The following is a 17,534-nucleotide window of genomic DNA, read 5'->3' on the forward strand; positions in this document are numbered from 1 at the left end:
TGAGATTTAGGTGGGGACACAGAGCCAAACCATATCAGTCCCCTTAGCAGACAGAAACCTGGCACTACGTTGGAGGAGAAAAGTTGGCTTACTTTCAGAAGGGAAATTTCAAGCTAGAAACCTGGAGGAATGGGAGAAGAATCTGGTGTTACATCGTTTTCTCATTAATCAGAATCTTAGAACTTCAAAAGATAATCTCAGCTGTCTGTGTGACATATCCAGCATTTCATTTCAAGTACTACATTGAACACGTTGACAGGATTTATTCATTTTGAAATGAAAACAAATGACACTGAAAGAAAATTAGGGCTGGCTGATTTGATGAGAAAAGCATGACTCTGCAGTCTAAAGGTGACTTTCTAGAGGCTCCCAATTTAAATGCAGGGTGGTCCTGTCCTCCTGGTACTACAGCTCTAGAATTCTTAATGCACAGATGGAAGTTGCCAAAAGTGAGTGAAGAGAAACTCACATGTTGTCTTCTTTTCTCTTGTATAATCAAAGAAATGCAAGCATGAGCCCCTGAAAAGTTATTTACCTCTTTTCCTATTATAGTTGGAATTCTAGTGAAATTAGAATAGCAATTATCACTTAAATAGCTGTAATAATTGAAGACTAGGATGAATAAGTTGTAAGTGGCCTACTTACCTTCAAATGTAATTCCTCACAATTTGTAGAATGAAACAGTGAACCTAGTGTTTCTTTTATGATAAAGTAATCATTTTTAAAATGAGAGAAAATGCTGTGGTTTTAAAACTTAGCATGTCTGATTTTTAAGTTAGTCTTTCAGGTGATCTCAGAATGTTATTCACATGGCACCTTACGATGATGATGCCCTCCTGGAAAGACACGAAGACTGACATTTAGATCTATCATTTCCAAAGACAGAATATCTGTTAACTAGAGAAACCATGCCCCCTGAACTAGGATACAGCATTGCATGAAGGAAACTGTGAACATTGAAAATCTCCATGTTTCAAACATTGCCATGTGGAAAAAATATTGTACTGCATAACTTTACTTTATTTTGTGTAATAGAAACATTTCTTGCTGGGAGCAGTGACTCATGCCTAGAATCCCAGCACTTGGGAGGCAAGTGGATCACCTGAGGTCAGAAGTTTGAGACCAGCCTGGCCAACACGGTGAAACCCCATCTCTACTAAAAATACAAAAATTAGCCAGGTGTGGTAGCAGGCACCTGTAATCCCAGCTGGGAGGCTGGGACAGGAGGCTGGGGCAGGAGAATTGACTGAACCTGGTAGGCGGAGGTTGCAGTGAGCTGAGATTGCGACATTGCACTCCAGCCTGGGCAGTAAGAATGAAACTCTATCTAAAAAAAAAGAAAGAGAGAGAGAGGCCGGGTGCAGTGGCTCACACCTGTAGTCCCAGCACCTTGGAGGCTGAGGCGAGTGGATCACGAGGTCAGGAGATCGAGACCATCCTAACATGGTGAAACCCTGTCTCTACTAAAAATACAAAAAATTAGCTGGGCGTGGTGGCGGGTGCCTGTAGTACCAGCTACTGGGGAGGCTGAGGCAGGAGAATGGCATGAACACGAGAGGTGGAGTTTGCAGTGAGCCGAGATCGGGCCACTGTACTCCAGTCTAGGTGACAGAGCGAGACTCCATCTCGAAAGAAAGAAAGAAAGAAGAAAGAAGAAGAAAGAAAGAAAGAAAGAAAGAAAGAAAGAAAGAAAGAAAGAAAGAAAGAAAGGAAGAAGAAAGAAAGAAGGGAGGGAGGGAGGGAGGGAGGGAGGGAGGAAGGGAGAAAGAAAAGAGAGAAAAGAAAGAAAGAAAGAAAGAAAGAAAGAAAGAAAGAAAGAAAGAAAGAAAGAAAGAAAGAAAGAAAGAAAGAAAGAAAGAAAGGAAGGAAGGAAGGAAGGAAGGAAGGAAGGAGGAGGGAGGGAGGGAGGGAGGGAGGGAGGGAGGGAGAGAGGGAGGGAGGAAGGGAGAAAGAAAAGAAAGAGAGAAAAAGAAAGAAAGAAAGAAAGAAAGAAAGAAAGGAAGGAAGGAAGGAAGGAAGGAAGGAAGGAAGGAAGGGAAAGAAAGAAGGAAGGAAGGAAGAAAGAAAAGAAAGAGAGAAGGAAAGAAAGAAAAGAAAGAAAGAAGAAAGAAACATTTCTAAAATTCTAACTGTAATTGTAAAGGCATAAATAGAATTTGATTTAAAAGACAATTGAATCTCACACACAGTGAATACTTGTGAAATACAAGAACTTTTTCTAAATAAATATTTATCTTAATATATAGCATGATTTGCTTTTTTTCATTTCAGAATTGATTTTCTTGTTGAAAGTTATACAGTAATATTTTATCCATTTCTTCAACATATTAATTAGATGTCTACTTAGGCTAAACGGCAGGCCTGTTTTCAGTACCTCAGACAGAGCAAGGGTATTGTGCTGCATTCACTTTCTGGAACTCTGCTGCACTCGGCCTATGGTCTTTCTGTCAAGCTGGTTGTGATAGCAAGGAATGCTGAATGCACTCATGAGTTCAAGAACCTGGTTTCTGAGCTGGAAGTTCACATCAGAGCATGTGCTGAGTGCAAGTGCAATGGGTCAGAAGCTAATGGAAAGGGTCCAAAGTGTGCAGGCAACAGGGGCACTGTGTCTCCAAGGGGCATTCACCAGCTTGGCAAAGTGCTTATCAGGGAAATTAGTAGTTTCTGACAACTTGGGTAAGTCACAGGTTTCATGGTGAAATTTATCATCATCAAGAGCAAGCCCACAGTAGATTACCGAGGACAGGGTATTGACCTTGTAATCAGCAAGTATCACACAGGAAAGGTAAGTGTTGTTGTAAAACTAAAAAAGTAAGCCCACAAAATTTTGGAAATTCCACCTTTGCAGTCCCCAAACATAATCCCTTGGAATCTGTCTGGAAAGTTTTTTCATCTGAATTACTAAAAGCCCTTCCAAGAGAAATTTGAATCTTGGCGTTGTATGAACTGTGAACCACTGACAGACATCTACAGGTGTACAGAGGTACAGTTTTCTGTCTGTGCTTGTATCTACAGCTTTAACTGCATAAAGTGACTCAATCTAAGCCACTAGCTCTTGAGACGCCTCTGCAAGGCCGTGTATGAACAAGACCTACTAGAATTACTCTCAGTGACTTTCAAATTCGGTCGCTGTTTTATTGTGGAAAGCTGTTAGAGAGAATTAAAATCTCCGAGGCATCTTTGCATACCACGGTGCCACCCATGGAGTGATGATTGCTCTTAAAGGCTAATTTGATTATGTGCCACCATTAATGGTGAAATGGGAAAGTTTCAAAACACTGTTAGCTTCAAATACAACAATTTCCCTCCCTACCCATCAAGCTTACTTGTATTTAAGTTGCAGAAAATATCCAGTGTTTCTTATTTAAAGGTCCCCCTGGAAATTGCCACCTTTACTCACTTACCATTGTCTCCGCCGATGAGGGTTTCCCCGCGCAAATAATCTGACAATCAGGCCACAAACAAGAGGATGTCAGAGGTGAAAAGAGGATGAGGCTCTAGAACAGTGTCATACATTCCCAACACTGTATATGCTTAGAGTAGGCAGGCAACATGTTAGGAAGAAACAGATCAGGTTTTGGAGTCAGAAAAAGTGGATTCAAATCTCAGGACCTTGGACACAGGCCAATCACTTAATCTCTTAGGTCTCAGATTTCTCACCTATAAACAGAAGAAGAAATCCTTCTCATAAAGGGAAGCTGTAAGAACTGGGACAGACACAGAATAAATATTAGTTTGTGGACAACCAATAAATGGTAGTACTCTTTATTACCATCATTACAAAAAGGTTTGAACAGCTGCTCAAAATTATGGTTTGGGGTTCAATGGAATTAGAAAATTATGTAGAGAAAATGTCCTTATTGAGATAGCCTAGGACAAATCCGTCTTAGCATCTGTCACTGCCTACCTTCCAGGGAGAAGAGTAGACAGCAGAGGGAAGAGAGGTCAGCTTTGTATAATGGACAAATCAAAGGCAAACCAGAAAGAGTTAATGAAATGCATTCTACCTAAGATTAAACCCAGTATTCTATAACTCTCCAGTAATGTTACAGTGTCTCTATTGTCTTCCTTTGTTCTGGTTTCTGACTTCTGTTCTCCCTCTCCACATCTTCTTTCCATTCTCTTTCATCTCATGTCTATACATCTGTCAGTCTGTCTGCCAACAGTATAATCTATGATTCCAAAGACTTAAGAAGTACGTAAGTAAATACTGCTGTGCTAGGCACTCTGTTCACCAGTTGCTTTATATACATTCATTTAATCTTAACAACAACCTTGAAAACATAGCATTAGAAAATAAGGGAACTGAAGCTGTCTTCCCGTTAAAAAGAATTCTGAAGATCTCACAGAGAGGAGCCTCTGAAGCCAGAAACTGAATCGGGACTTACCTACCTCCTTCCCAGTGCTGATGCTGAGTGGCTCCCTTAACTGAAACCCCTAAATTAGAGCTCCGTGTTTTGTTTTGTTCTGTGTCCTGGTTGTTTCTCTGAGCTCCTTTGATCTGCTGTTTCTGGATTCACAGGCATCCCTTTTGCTGCTTCTTTGATAGCTCTGAGACAGGCTTGAAGAACCTGAAGAGAATGTTGGACTGGAAGAGGGTGCATTATCTCACTAAACACACACTAATGCCCTAAGAAGAAGAGGCTTTGTCATTGTCCTTTCATAATTTTGCTCAGTGTTCTAGGACTATGTAAGCAAAAACAGGCTTCTTTGACTGGAAGTAAATAAGTTTAATGATGTTTTGTGGCCAATCCCTTCCAACACCATCAAAATAAGCTGTTTGTCATGACTTGACCTTATTTTGTTGTAATCCCTGTGATATGGTTTGGCTGTGTGCACACCCAAATCTCATCCTGAATTGCAGCTCCCATAATTTCCATGTGTCGTGGGAGGGACGTGATGGAAAGAATTGAATCATGGGGGCAGGTCTTTCCCATGCTGTTCTCATGAATAGTCAATAAGTCTCATAAGATCTTACGGTTTTATAAAGGAGAGTTCCTCTATACAAGCTCTCTTACCCGCCACCATGGAAGACGTGACTTTGCTCCTCATTCACCTTCTGCCGTGATTGTGAGGCCTCCCCATCCATGTGGAACTGTGAGTCCATTAAACCTCTTTCCTTTATAAACTGCCCATTCTCGAGTGTGTCTTTATTAGCAGCGTGAGAACAGACTAATACACCCTGTAACAGAAACTTGATGTTATTTCCCAAATCTTAGTTCTTTTTCCTCTTTGGCATGCAATCAGAGTCTATTTCACAGCTTTCCTTGCATGTAGGTGGGCACGGATGATTAAATTCTGACCAATGGCATGTGACTCCAGCAGGTGAAAGGCGGAAGATCTCTAATGTGGAACATGCTGCTCCTTCCCACCTTCATGACCTTCACTGTTCTCCGATTAGAGCAAAAGATAAATTTCTATTATCTCAAGCTAAGATCTGAGAGACACTTGTCATAGATAGCCTACACTGTCCAGGGCAATCTATATCAAGAATATAAAGCAGCTTCCCTCAACTGGGAGTAATGTTGCCAGTTAGGGATATGGAAATGTCTGGACACACTTAAGATTACAACTGAGGGAGGGGTAGTATTGGCATTAATGGGTAGAGGTCAGGAATGTTGCTAAAAATTCAAAAACATAGGACTGTCTTCCACAGCATAAAATTATTCAACCCAAAATATCGTTGATGCAGAAGTTGAAAAATCTTGCTTAAAGTTAAGTCCTCTGGGGGAAAAAAAAAAATGGTTATTTTTTTCACACTCAATAAGCTCTTGATTGATTGGCTTCTTTGAGAAAAAACTTAAAAAATAATGCTATCCTCGTGCCGACCATCTTTTAAGCAGGAATTTATTAGGGAAAAAAATTAGTCATAGAAGTAATCACTATTTATGTTTCAAATTTTCTATATATAAGAAATTGTGTTTGTTAATTAAATTGGCAAATTTAGTAAAACAAACATCTTTTATTCACAGAAGTATTGAGTGAAGTTAATTGATGCACTTAAATCTGGAGGTTGACCATTATAACATTAGCACTATGTGAGGAAAACATATGCTGTTTACCAAAATAGTTAATCTGAGAAGCTGAAGGAAACCTTCTACCCTGATTTTTGAGTTCCTGCTTTGTCTGCAGGGATTTACCAATTGGAACAGTGTAAGTGACGGGAATTGAAATGAGACCACCAACCCCTCTTAAATGTGATATTGGAACAGTCCCTGGTTGGGATATATCCATTTCAGTCACTGATTTGTATTTCTTTTTTTAAATTTTTTTTATTTATTTTTATTTTTTATTTTGAGATGGAGTCTCACTTTTGTTGCCCAGGCTGGAGTGCAATGGTGCGATCTTGGCTCACAGCAACCTCCACCTCCCAGCTTCAAGCTTCAAGATTCTCCTGCCTCAGCCTCCCGAGTAGCTGGGATTATAGGCACCCACCACCACGCCTGGCTAATTTTTGTATTTTTTTTTAGTAGAGATGGGGTTTCACCATGTTGGCCAGGCTGGTCTCAAATTCCTGACCTCAGGTGATCCGCCCGCCTCAGCCTCCCAAACTGCTGGGATTACAGGTGTGAGCCACCAAGCCCGGCCATTGATTTGTATTTCAAGTGGCAAACTAAAAGGTACAAATATGATAGAATTTTCTCATTTATTTTAAATATCACAAGCTCACAATAAAATTTTCCCTAAATGTTCCTTGAGGCATCCACTTAAAGACCTCAAAAATGATTTTTTTAGTCTTTAAGAGGTTTTTGTAAGCCAGACTACCTTAATAACCATGGCCTCAATCACAGACGGTAAAAATACGCTTTGCATTTCTCTTATAACCCTAATATCTAGGCCAGCTCCTAGTAAAATGTTATCCTAATCTTTTTACTTAATTCATGACAGATTTTTGGGGTATATTCTACTTTCCAGGCACTGAGTTAAATTCTGGAGACCAGAAAGACCAAGACATTGTCCCTACACTGACATTTTATCTAACAATCCTGTTTTCAGATTCCTTGCCCTTAGTTCTCCATATTTTTTAATTTCTCCTCTAGTTCTCATTCCATATCAGAGGGCTCCTGTGGATACTCCTTGCTCTGTGGGATTACACTCTTCCACCTGCCCTCTGTTTCTCCAGGTAAAGAGGCACCCAAAGGAGCTTCCACTCTACAGACACATTGCTCTCTGGAGCCATGTTCTTGCTGTGGCCACTATGACTTTACCACATTCCAGGACAAGCAATTTAAACCTCATGCCTCAGATCCCCCACCTGGAATGTGAGAATGATAGTGGTATTCACCTCTTAGGGTCACCATGAAGAGGAAATAAGTGAATGCCTGTTAGTTAACTGTTAAGAACAGTGCCTGGCACATGGTAAATGGTGTCCCATGTTGATGTTGATGCTGATGTTCTTACCTTAAGTTCTCCCTTTCCCTTCTCAACCAGGGCAATTAACCTACCTTGTGCCTGATTTCCTCAAGGCTAGGCTATCTAAGTGTAGGATGACCATGCTTCAAATCAATGAATCCATACTAATATACTAACAGAAAAAGACTTGAGAACTTCCAGGCACCCTTTCTTTCTCCTCTAACTTAAAGGAGATGAGCAGAAAACAAATATTTGTTTTTATCCACCACTACAATGTGATAGAAATATAGAATTGGTGTACTCAAATATGAACCTTCATATTTGGATTATATGGAAAATAATATTTTAGGATTCTTACTTGTATTAGTCAGCATTCCATGAAAGAAACATATAACTAGGATAGACAGATAGATAATAGCTAGCTAGGTAGCTAGATAGATAGATTTAGACATATAGACAGAGTACAAAGAATTGGCTTACGTGACTGTGGAGACTAGATAAGTCTGAAATCTATAGGGCGGGCCATCAAGAAGGAGATAATGGAAGTCCCCAGGCTGAAGCTGATGCTGCAGTCCATGGGGAGAATTTCCTGTCCCCCAGGTAACCTTCAGTTCTACCCTTACATCCTTTCAACTGGTTGGATCAGGCCCACCCAGATTATGGAAAATAATCTGCTTTACTGAACGTGAACAGATTGCAGATGCTAACAATCTCTCCTGCATAGTAAAATACCAATCAACAACAAAGACAGATTACAGCTGGAACAAATGCACTTAGTACACTTGGATTTTTCCATACTAATAAAGTTAAACAGAAAAATAAATAAATACAGTAATAGGAAAGTCCAAAATAACTCATGTGTGGCTTTGTTATGTACTTGGAGATAGATGCTTACACATATGTGTCATGCCAACAGAGACTGAGGTCCCAGGCAGGAGACCGAGAATACGGAAGGAAAAACTAAACTTCCTATAGAAAATGCATATAAAACAGGTTTCAGAGCCAAACAATCGCGTGTTCAAATCCTGTTTCCTACTATTTAGTTGAGTTACACAGTATTTCAGCAACCTTGCCAGTAACACCCAGGTTGGTGCTTAATAGAATGACTGGGTACTGTCACCTAGTCAAGCTGACACATTGAAATGACAATCACAGTCCTCTGTGTCAGATATGTGCTTTTGCATTTATTCCTCACAGAAATCCCACAGGGTAAGGATTACTCCCCATTTCGTAAGAGAGGAAATTATGGTTTCACGATCTGAAATACTGTGTAACTCAACTAAATAGTAGGAAACAGGATTTGAACACGTGATTATTTGGCTCTGAAACCTGTTTTACATGCATTTTCTATAGGAAGTTTAGTTTTTCCTTCCGTATTCTCGGTCTCCTGCCTGGGACCTCAGTCTCTGTTGGCATGACACATATGTGTAAGCATCTATCTCCAAGTACATAACAAAGCCACACATGAGTTATTTTGGACTTTCCTATTGCTGTATTTATTTATTTTTCTGTTTAACTTCATGAGTATGGAAAAATCCAAGTGTACTAAGTGCATTTGTTCCAGCTGTAATCTGTCTTTGTTGTTGATTGGTATTTTACTATGCAGGAGAAATTAGAATATTTTACTATGCAGACTAATTTACACACAGAGTTGTCATCCTATCAAAGCCAGTTTTCAAACACCCAAGACTTCTCTGCATACTGCAGTTTTTGTAACGAGTCTGCCTGCCTAGCAAAGGGTACCTAACTTTGAAGGATTTTTCTCCTTAAGAAAAAGGATCCCAATACCTCTTACTGGTTCATGGAGATTTCCATATGTTCTGATCCAGGTAGGTTTTGCTCAATGTACATATGATCTACATAACTATACAAGGGCACAGAACATCCAATAATCCAATCGCACACACCATTCCCTTTTCTGAGGCACACAGACTTTTCCCTTAGATCTTCATAGTGTTTACCTAAAAATATTTCATACACCTGTACATGAAATCAAAGACTGCTTTCTTTAATAAAGCAAAAGGATGATTTTAAAGGTAACTCTTTAAAAAATAGCCTGTCAATATCTGCTTTTACACTCTAGAACAGAGTGAATGATTTGTTTTCTACTTTTGTTCCCATTTCTCTTTCTTAACCTAAAGGGAGCTGGTAAAATTTTCTGTGGTTTCATGGGGACAATTTGATGGTAGCTAACTGTAATAAGAAGCCCATCTATACCAGAGGGCTTTGCTACACTGGCCCCATCTGCGGAGAGTCCAACACTGATTTTGTCACAAGCTTCATGTCTTGAGCATTCAATTTGTCTCTAAGATATTTCAGTGCCTGGAGAGTTAAGATGTTTTCTTGACAGGCAGCCAAGGAAGCCAAGTACGTGATTGATTTTCCTAGAGAGAAAAAAGAAAATCTTCCCATTAATTACCTCTTATCTATTTTATAATGCAGACGAAGGGCTTGCTTCTCAATCAAAGTATATTTTATTATACATGAAGAAGAGAATATCCTGTGTTACATTGCACTAGACAATGTATTTTATAAAATTGTTATTAACTATTAATAATTGCTATTATGCAATGGGCCAATATTCTTTTCCACTAAACATGGATGAAGTAAGACAGCTTGCAAACTCCAAACACACGCACACGCGCGCTCTCACCTGAAAAAGAGCTCTTGCCTCTGGCATGTTATCATCTGACAAGAGCATAGGGTACTGTGCGTATTATTTTGCAGGTTCTCCAACTAGGAACTAGAGCAGCCTGTCATACCAAATCTGAACTTGTCCAGCATTTCTAAGCAGAGTCCTCCACTCCCACCTTCTCCAATCATTTAAGAAATCTCCTTTCCTGGTACCGTTCAATAACAGAAGCATTACCTATATACATGTTTTTTTTTTTGGAGGCAGGGTCTCACTTTGTCACCCAAAGTTGGAGTGCAGTGGCACGATCCTAGCTCACTGTAGCCTTGAACTCCTGGGCTCAAGCAATCCTCCTGCCTCGGCCTCCCAAGAAGCTAGCACTACAGGCACATGCCACCACACTCACTAATATTTTATTTTTTAAGTTTTTTTTTGTAGACATATGAGTCTCAGTATTTTACTCAGGCTGGTCTCAAACCCCTGGCCTCCAGTGATCCTCCCACCTCAGCCTCTCAAAGTGCTGACATTACAGGTGTGAGCCACTGTGCTTGGCCATATTTTTTTCTTTGAATTTACTTTGTACAATATTGTTAAGCTCCTGTTTCTGGCCATTTGGTCTCATCCAAGAAATAGTAAGCTTCTTGCAAAGAAGAAACAGATTTTCTCTTTCGAGAATTTTCACACATCCTTCATGCTTACAGCATATAACCAAAGAATATGCAAAATTTTATGTAGGACCTCAACAAAATTAAGTTCCTTGTTCTTATAAATAGTTAAATTAGGGGTAAAATGACTGAACAGGCAAGCTACTGTTAAGGATATCATTCCTGGACCAAGTGCTTAGGCACATACTAATGAAAGCAAGTCCCAGCCCATTCTAGCTCTGACCTTATCTCATGGAAGTTACCAGATCACTATCTACAGAAACGTTAAAAGTCCAAGGGCATCAAAAGGATAATAGAGCTGTTTCAGAAAAACCAGTTTCTTCTTGAACCCTAGGGAAACCTTGGAGACATCATGAATTTCTCAGAAGAGCCCTAGCTCTAGAGACTGTTATCTCTTGCCAGTACTAAAAAGGCTTAGCATTTTAATTCAGATTTTCTATACTGAGACAACATATGCTAACCATATTTGGAAGCAATTAAAATGGTGACACCCACTGCCATGCGCACATGTCCTCATTAACTTTGTGAATGTGTTACAGGCAGGTAGGAAAGACAGCTAGCTTCTCAAAAGAAACCCCCCATAAGTGGAATTAGAATGGCAAATAATGGGAACAATCATAATGCAAATGCACATTAAAAGGTCATTAACAAACTGGTCAAATTACTTGCAAACTATGTAAAACTCAGATGCACCAGTATCCACCAGGACATATGCAGATTCCCTCCCATTGTAGTAAAAACCATCTTGCCTGTAACAGATTGACTGGGTGTGTCAGGCTGAGAGGCATTAGCAGAGCTGCTGTGTGCATGGAAGGAATAAAGAAGGACTTATGGAGCATGCAATTGCAAGTTCTCCCTGGGCCCAGGACTATATCATTAAGAGGTGGCTCCTTAATAACCTCCGCTCACTCCCCATTCCCATCCACAGAGATAAAGTCATGGTAAACCTTCAGCAGCAAGAGCAACCTTGAAGGGGAAAAGTGGCACCAAGAGGCAGCTAAAGGAAGGTGATCTGGAAAAAAGGTCCAGTTCCACCATTACTATTACCAGATGAAATGGAGGTAGGCTAAGGACAGAAATGTGCAAAAGGCTGCAGTAGGGGTGGTGTGAGGCAGCTGTCTTGCCAACTAATCATATTTAAAACTATCTAATATACAACAAATATCTATTATAAGATATATATTATATCTATTATAAGATATATCAAATATAACCAAACGTTATATCTGTCAGGCCTCTGAGCGCTAGCTAAGTCATCATATCCCCTATGACCTGCACGTATACATCCAGATGGCCTGAAGTAACTGAAGGATCACAAAAGAAGTGAAAATGGCTGGTCCCTGCCTTAACTGATGACATTACCTTGTGAAATTCCTTCTCCTGGCTCATCCTGGCTCAACAGCTCTGCCACGGAGTACCTTATGACCCCCACCCCTGCCCGCCAGAGAACAACCCCCTTTGACTGTAATTTTCCACTGCCCACTCAAATCTTATAAAACGGCCCCACCCCTATCTCGCTTTGCTGACTCTCTTTTCGAACTCAGCCCGCCTGCACCCAGGTGATTAAAAAACTTTATTGTTCACACAAAGCCTGTTTGGTGGTCTCTTCACACAGACATGAGTGAAAATATCAAACCTATCTTATTAGATATATCAATTTGATATCTAATAATATATCAAACTTCTTATTTGATATATCAGTATCACAGGTTTTCTTTTTTTCTTCTGAGAATCTGTAGAGAGCTGACTCTGCAACAGTCTCCAAATTTTACTTCTCTCATTCTTCTCTCTCCTTCTCTCTCTCTATTGACCCTCATCAGAAAATCAAGGAGAGATTGGACCATACTTCCTGGTGTCCTACCTTTACAAGAAAATCTGCCTCAGCAATCAGTAATTCCAGAAAAATGTGGTGCCACATTTTGTCTATACACCCCTGCTAGGTCCCCAAATGTCAGCGTGATTCTGAGTCTCAAATCTTTGCAGTTCCAAGTAAAATTGCCACATCTTTTCTCCCTACCAGATGCCTCCTGTCATCACTGTTGACCCAGAGCTCTGGCTCAGGGTGATGTTTCTATCCTGTGGTTGGCTTGTCTTTCCTTTAGAATGGATCCAGAGTTAGAGTTTGCAAATGTAGAGTAGGCGCATATTCAGCAAGAAAGGAAGGAATAAAGGAGCGAGGGAGGGAGGAAAGGAGGGAGGGAGGGAGGGAAGGAAGGGAGGGAGGGAAGGAAGGGACAGAAGGAAGTAAAATAGGGTGACTAGTTTAGGTATGGTTGTACATATTTTAATTACCACAAAAAGAGGCTTCCCTCTCCCCAATTAATTCTTCTACCCCGATTCCTCATTGTATATGAAATGCCATCATTAAAAAATAATTTGTTGGTTCTTATCCCTACAACTACTGCTACTAATACTCTTATATAACAACTACTAGTAATATTCATGAAATATACAAATAAATAAAAATAAATAGTAAAAATAATAAAGACTTCACAATTTAGATTATGTACTTTTGATATTAAATAGAAATTTACGCTTTTCATAAACAGACTCTTTTTAACTTCACTGCAACATGTAGACTATGTTTTATTATACAGATAAGAAACTGAGACTCAGAGAAGTTAAATAATTTAATGAAATTCACATAGATAATAAATTTGATAGTTGAAATATATAAGCAGTTCTTCTGACTTTAAAATATGATCCTTCTCACCCCCATATATCAAGTTGTATGCTTTCGTTTGCCGCCTTTTAAAAGGTAGAAATAATCCTCAGTCAAGTGCTGTATGTGAATTCATATTAAAGTGTCTGCACTCTCCTGCTAATAAAGACCTAAAAGTGGCAGAAATGGTACAGAAGAGGAGGCAGCTTGGGATTTGGCAGTCTTGTGAAGGGTCAGTCATGGCCATAAACAAGGGTATGTGGAATCCAATGGGAGCCTCCTTAACTAGCACATCCCAAAGAAGTTACAGAGAGCTCAAGCCCTTCAGCCCATTTCACAGATGGAGATGCTGAGGCCAAGGCTATTAGACCTGCCCACTATGCTATATCTGATTGGTGACAAAGCTGAGTCTCCTGACTTCCAGTCTAGTGAGCTTTCTATCATCCAGTCCTATCCCTATATGATCAGCTGCATAAATTCTGAGGAAAACAACTGACTATATTGTTCAATATCTACTACAACATGCAACTTGCTCATCGGAAAGTTAAGGCTAACTTTTCCCCCAACAGGAGAGTCAGAAACAAATCATTTTTAGTAATAATGAAGCTCTGTTAGAAGTACCACTCACCTTAAAAATGTGTTTAGGAATTATTAATCTCTCAGCATTCTGATTTTCCTGGCTTTCTGAAGCTACAATGTTGCAGGAGAGCCTTCGTGGCTTTGATCACAGGCAATCAAAGAGGACTTTGTGTAGCTTCCAGGGACACGCTGTTGCTGGAAAAGTCGGAGCTCTGCTATGCAAAAGAAACTGCTACAGAAATCCCCTTCATTCTTAACTTCAGATCAAATTAGGATCAGAAGGCTCTTGTTTGTCCCCCAGGAGTCTGTGGTTTTAATTTTCTTACCTGCATTTTTCTTTCCTGCCCTTTCCAGGTAGCTGTCACAAAAAATATGAAAAGGGTGTTAATGTGTTGATCGTACTTTGCTGCTTCTCACTTTCATGTTTACAGCAAGGAGAAAGAGCAATTGTTTCTACCAGTTGCTGTAGTGTTTTGAGTTCTTATATGTGTAATAACTATCTTGGTAGGCCCAGAACACACCATTTCATCCAATTTTGAAATTTGGATTTTATACCCAATGGATTATTTTAGTACGGATTACAAATGCTTATACTATTCTGCCTAGCAGAGTTTGGGTCATAAAAATCATTAAATGTAAAATATTGCACAGAGTTGCCCAAATTGTCATGTCTCTGGCCAAATTTACGGAAATAAAAAGAGTCATGCAATTGGGTTATTTCTACAGTTTGGAAACTTTGGCTCTTACCTTCTCTTAAGCTACTCAGGAAATTTTCAAACTCTAAAATCTGAGAGGAATGGTTCAGACAGACAAAGGTGGTCCAGAATGGAGACTTACCTGATGCCAAGGATGGCAGGACCCATGGGTGCCCACTTCACCCATGTGATCCTACCTCTTGTGAGGCTTCACTGATGACCTTGGCTTCCTCTTTGATTAACCTTTTGGTGGCTGAGCCTCTTGAAATTGACTTGGACAAACTTGGACAAACAATTTTCTTTTGAAACAACAGAGTGTAACTGAAATACCGCTGGAAAATTCAAACAATACTCTTATTAATGCCGGGGGAAACAATACGTAAATAAATCCAAGAACTTAGATGAATACTTAACATACACCTTGTTTTCACAGTGTTAGCTGGAACTCAGGAAAGGGGTGTTGGAAAAAGTGGAAGTGGCATGGTTCTTTTATTTTATTGTTTAAGATGAAAGGGGATTAAGCATGTTAAAATTCTAAGGGAGAAAAAGTTTGCTCTAAATTGTGACATTAAAAAGACTGACATTAAATCACAGAATATTTCTTCAGCGGACTACTGAAATTTATGTCTGCAATCACTATTCATGCTTTCTATTCTCTTTTTTCTTTGAGATGGAGTCTCGCTCTGACGCCAGGCTGGAGTGCAGTGGTGCGATCTCTGCCCACTGCAACCTCCGCCTCCCAGGTTCTAGATTCTCCTGCCTCGGCCTCCCTAGTAGCTGGAACTACAGGCATGTGCCACCACGCCCAGCAAATTTTTGTATTTTAGTAGAGATGGAGTTTCACCATATTGGTCAGGATGGTCTCGATCGCCTGACCTCATGATCCACCCACCTCGGCCTCCCAAAGTGCTGGGATTACAGGCGTGAGCCACTCCACCCGGCCCGTGCTTTCTATTCTTTCTTCAACAAACTGATATTATCTTTCTTCAACATACTGATACTTTCTTCCTTCGCCTCTTCTCAGGGTCTGCCTTGCTTACCTTAACCCATACAGGAAGCCAGATCACAAGTGGAGATTTCCTTCCTGACCATGTAAAGAGCACACAACAAGGATTTGGGAGATTAATCTGATGTGTAAGAGCCAGACACATCCTACTCAAAAGGCTGCTCTTACTCCCTAGCTAGGACCATGCTTAAATGGCATGCCCATATTGCTCTGAGACTTTCTTTTCCTTTATCCTCCCAAGGCTGTGCAGACATCAGTTGAGACTATATTCTTCCTTAGTACTCTAATACATTCAGGCAGGTTACAATCAAGTCTTGCAGTCTGGGAGTTCTTTTGTCTATTTAAGGTAACTGTGATTCTCCACTTTTATTTATTATTTGTTTAGCTCATAGTTTAGCTCTGAGGGAACAATTTTATTTTCATTATTCCTAAGTTCTTGGGAGACACCTTATGGTATCCCACACAGACTAACAATACCACGTAGCAGTGCAAATTCACTGTAAGTAAACCGATGAAAATCAGACCTTTAATCTGATCGAGGCGTAGAAAATGGCTACCTGAAAGTCATACTTTTTCTTTTTGATTATTTTGTATGGCAGTGCCTTGAAGTAGGGAAAAAAACATTATCTTTTTCTCTGTGTGTAAAAATCACCAAAAGTTACTTTGAACATCAGAAGAACAACCCTTTAAATTGCTTTTCTGCTGGTTCCCTTCAATTGGCAGTTCTCCGGTTTTTATTTGCGTGTCATCTCTTTTAATGTCGTCTCTAAACCTGTTGCTCAATGATTCATTAAAATTGATAACAACCTACTTCAGATCGGCCAAGTCATTTCACCTGAACTTTTTCTCATAGTCACTTTACAATTAAAATCATTGAGTAAAATCTTAATTCTCTTGAGTAAACATTCATGATTTTCGGAATTAGCCAGAACTATATCAATATATGTGTCAATGTGCACGTGTGTAGACAGAGAAAATGAGAGAGAAAGAAACAGGGAGACAACCGAAGGAAGGTTACCCACTGTACTATTGGTTTATCCTTTATTCCCACAGTAATTTGTTCAAATTGTAATTAAATCGCTTGTCACATCATGCAATGATGTCACTATTTGTATTTGTTCTTGCCCTTACACTGCTTTATCCAGCTTTGTGTTTCAAGGGCTTAGCATATAGGCAGAAATTTCAGGGTATTTAACAAATGTTTGATAAAATAATTCATTTCAAATCAGCGCCCATATGTGGTACCCAATCCCCATTCTAATGTAGAGAGATGTTAAAATTAACCATGCCACCTAACATAGCAGTCAGCATGCAGAAGTGCAAAATAGTTCCAAGCATTATGCTATATGTATAGCTCTTCCATTTTCTCAATTTTATTTTTTAATTTTTTAAATTTTGTTTTTTTGTTTTTTTGTGTTTTTTTTTTTTGAGACAGAGTCTCACTCTGTCGCCCAGGCTGGAGTGCAATGGAGAGATCTCGGCTCACTGGAAGCTCCGCCTCCTGGGTTCACACCATCCTCCTGCCTCAGCCTCCTGAGTAGCAGGGACTACAGGTGCCTGCCACCACGCCTGGCTAATTTTTTTTTGTATTTTTAGTAGAGACGGGGTTTCACCGTGTTAGCCACGATGGTCTCGATCTCCTGACCTCGTGATCCCAAAGTGCCTCCCAAAGTGCTGGGAATGCTTACAGGCGTGAGCCACTGCGCCCGGCCTCTCTTTTCTCAATTTTAAGAAATACTAAGTTAAAAAAAATGTTGCTTTGATTGGCCAATTTACCATACAATATTTTGTGTTTCATGGATCCACTGTCCATGACCCACAGTCGTTCTATAACTATCAAGGATGCAAAAAACACCAGATTCAGGCTAAATGCCAGGAATTAAAGTCAGAACAAGTTTGAAATGAAAAAAAAATTGGTAAGTAGCCAGGAAGCATGACGTAA

The 17,534-nt window shown here is 39.9% G+C and overlaps 1 protein-coding gene and 1 long non-coding RNA gene across 9 annotated transcripts in view; one reads left to right on the top strand and one right to left on the bottom strand.

The window, feature by feature from the left end:
• GRIK1 (glutamate ionotropic receptor kainate type subunit 1) overlaps positions 1-17,534 on the top strand; it is a 403,736-nt gene that overhangs the window by 180,256 nt on the left and 205,946 nt on the right. The window lies entirely within an intron of this gene.
• LOC140709835 (uncharacterized) lies at positions 1,972-17,014 on the bottom strand. The gene is made up of 4 exons (XR_012090587.1): positions 14,729-17,014; positions 13,941-14,249; positions 5,019-5,182; positions 1,972-4,571 (listed from the first exon to the last, which is right to left on the bottom strand). It is a non-coding gene; the product is annotated as an uncharacterized lncRNA (long non-coding RNA).

The sequence above is a fragment of the Chlorocebus sabaeus genome, chromosome 2 (genome assembly GCF_047675955.1).
Source record: "Chlorocebus sabaeus isolate Y175 chromosome 2, mChlSab1.0.hap1, whole genome shotgun sequence".
Taxonomy (NCBI): domain Eukaryota; kingdom Metazoa; phylum Chordata; class Mammalia; order Primates; family Cercopithecidae; genus Chlorocebus; species Chlorocebus sabaeus.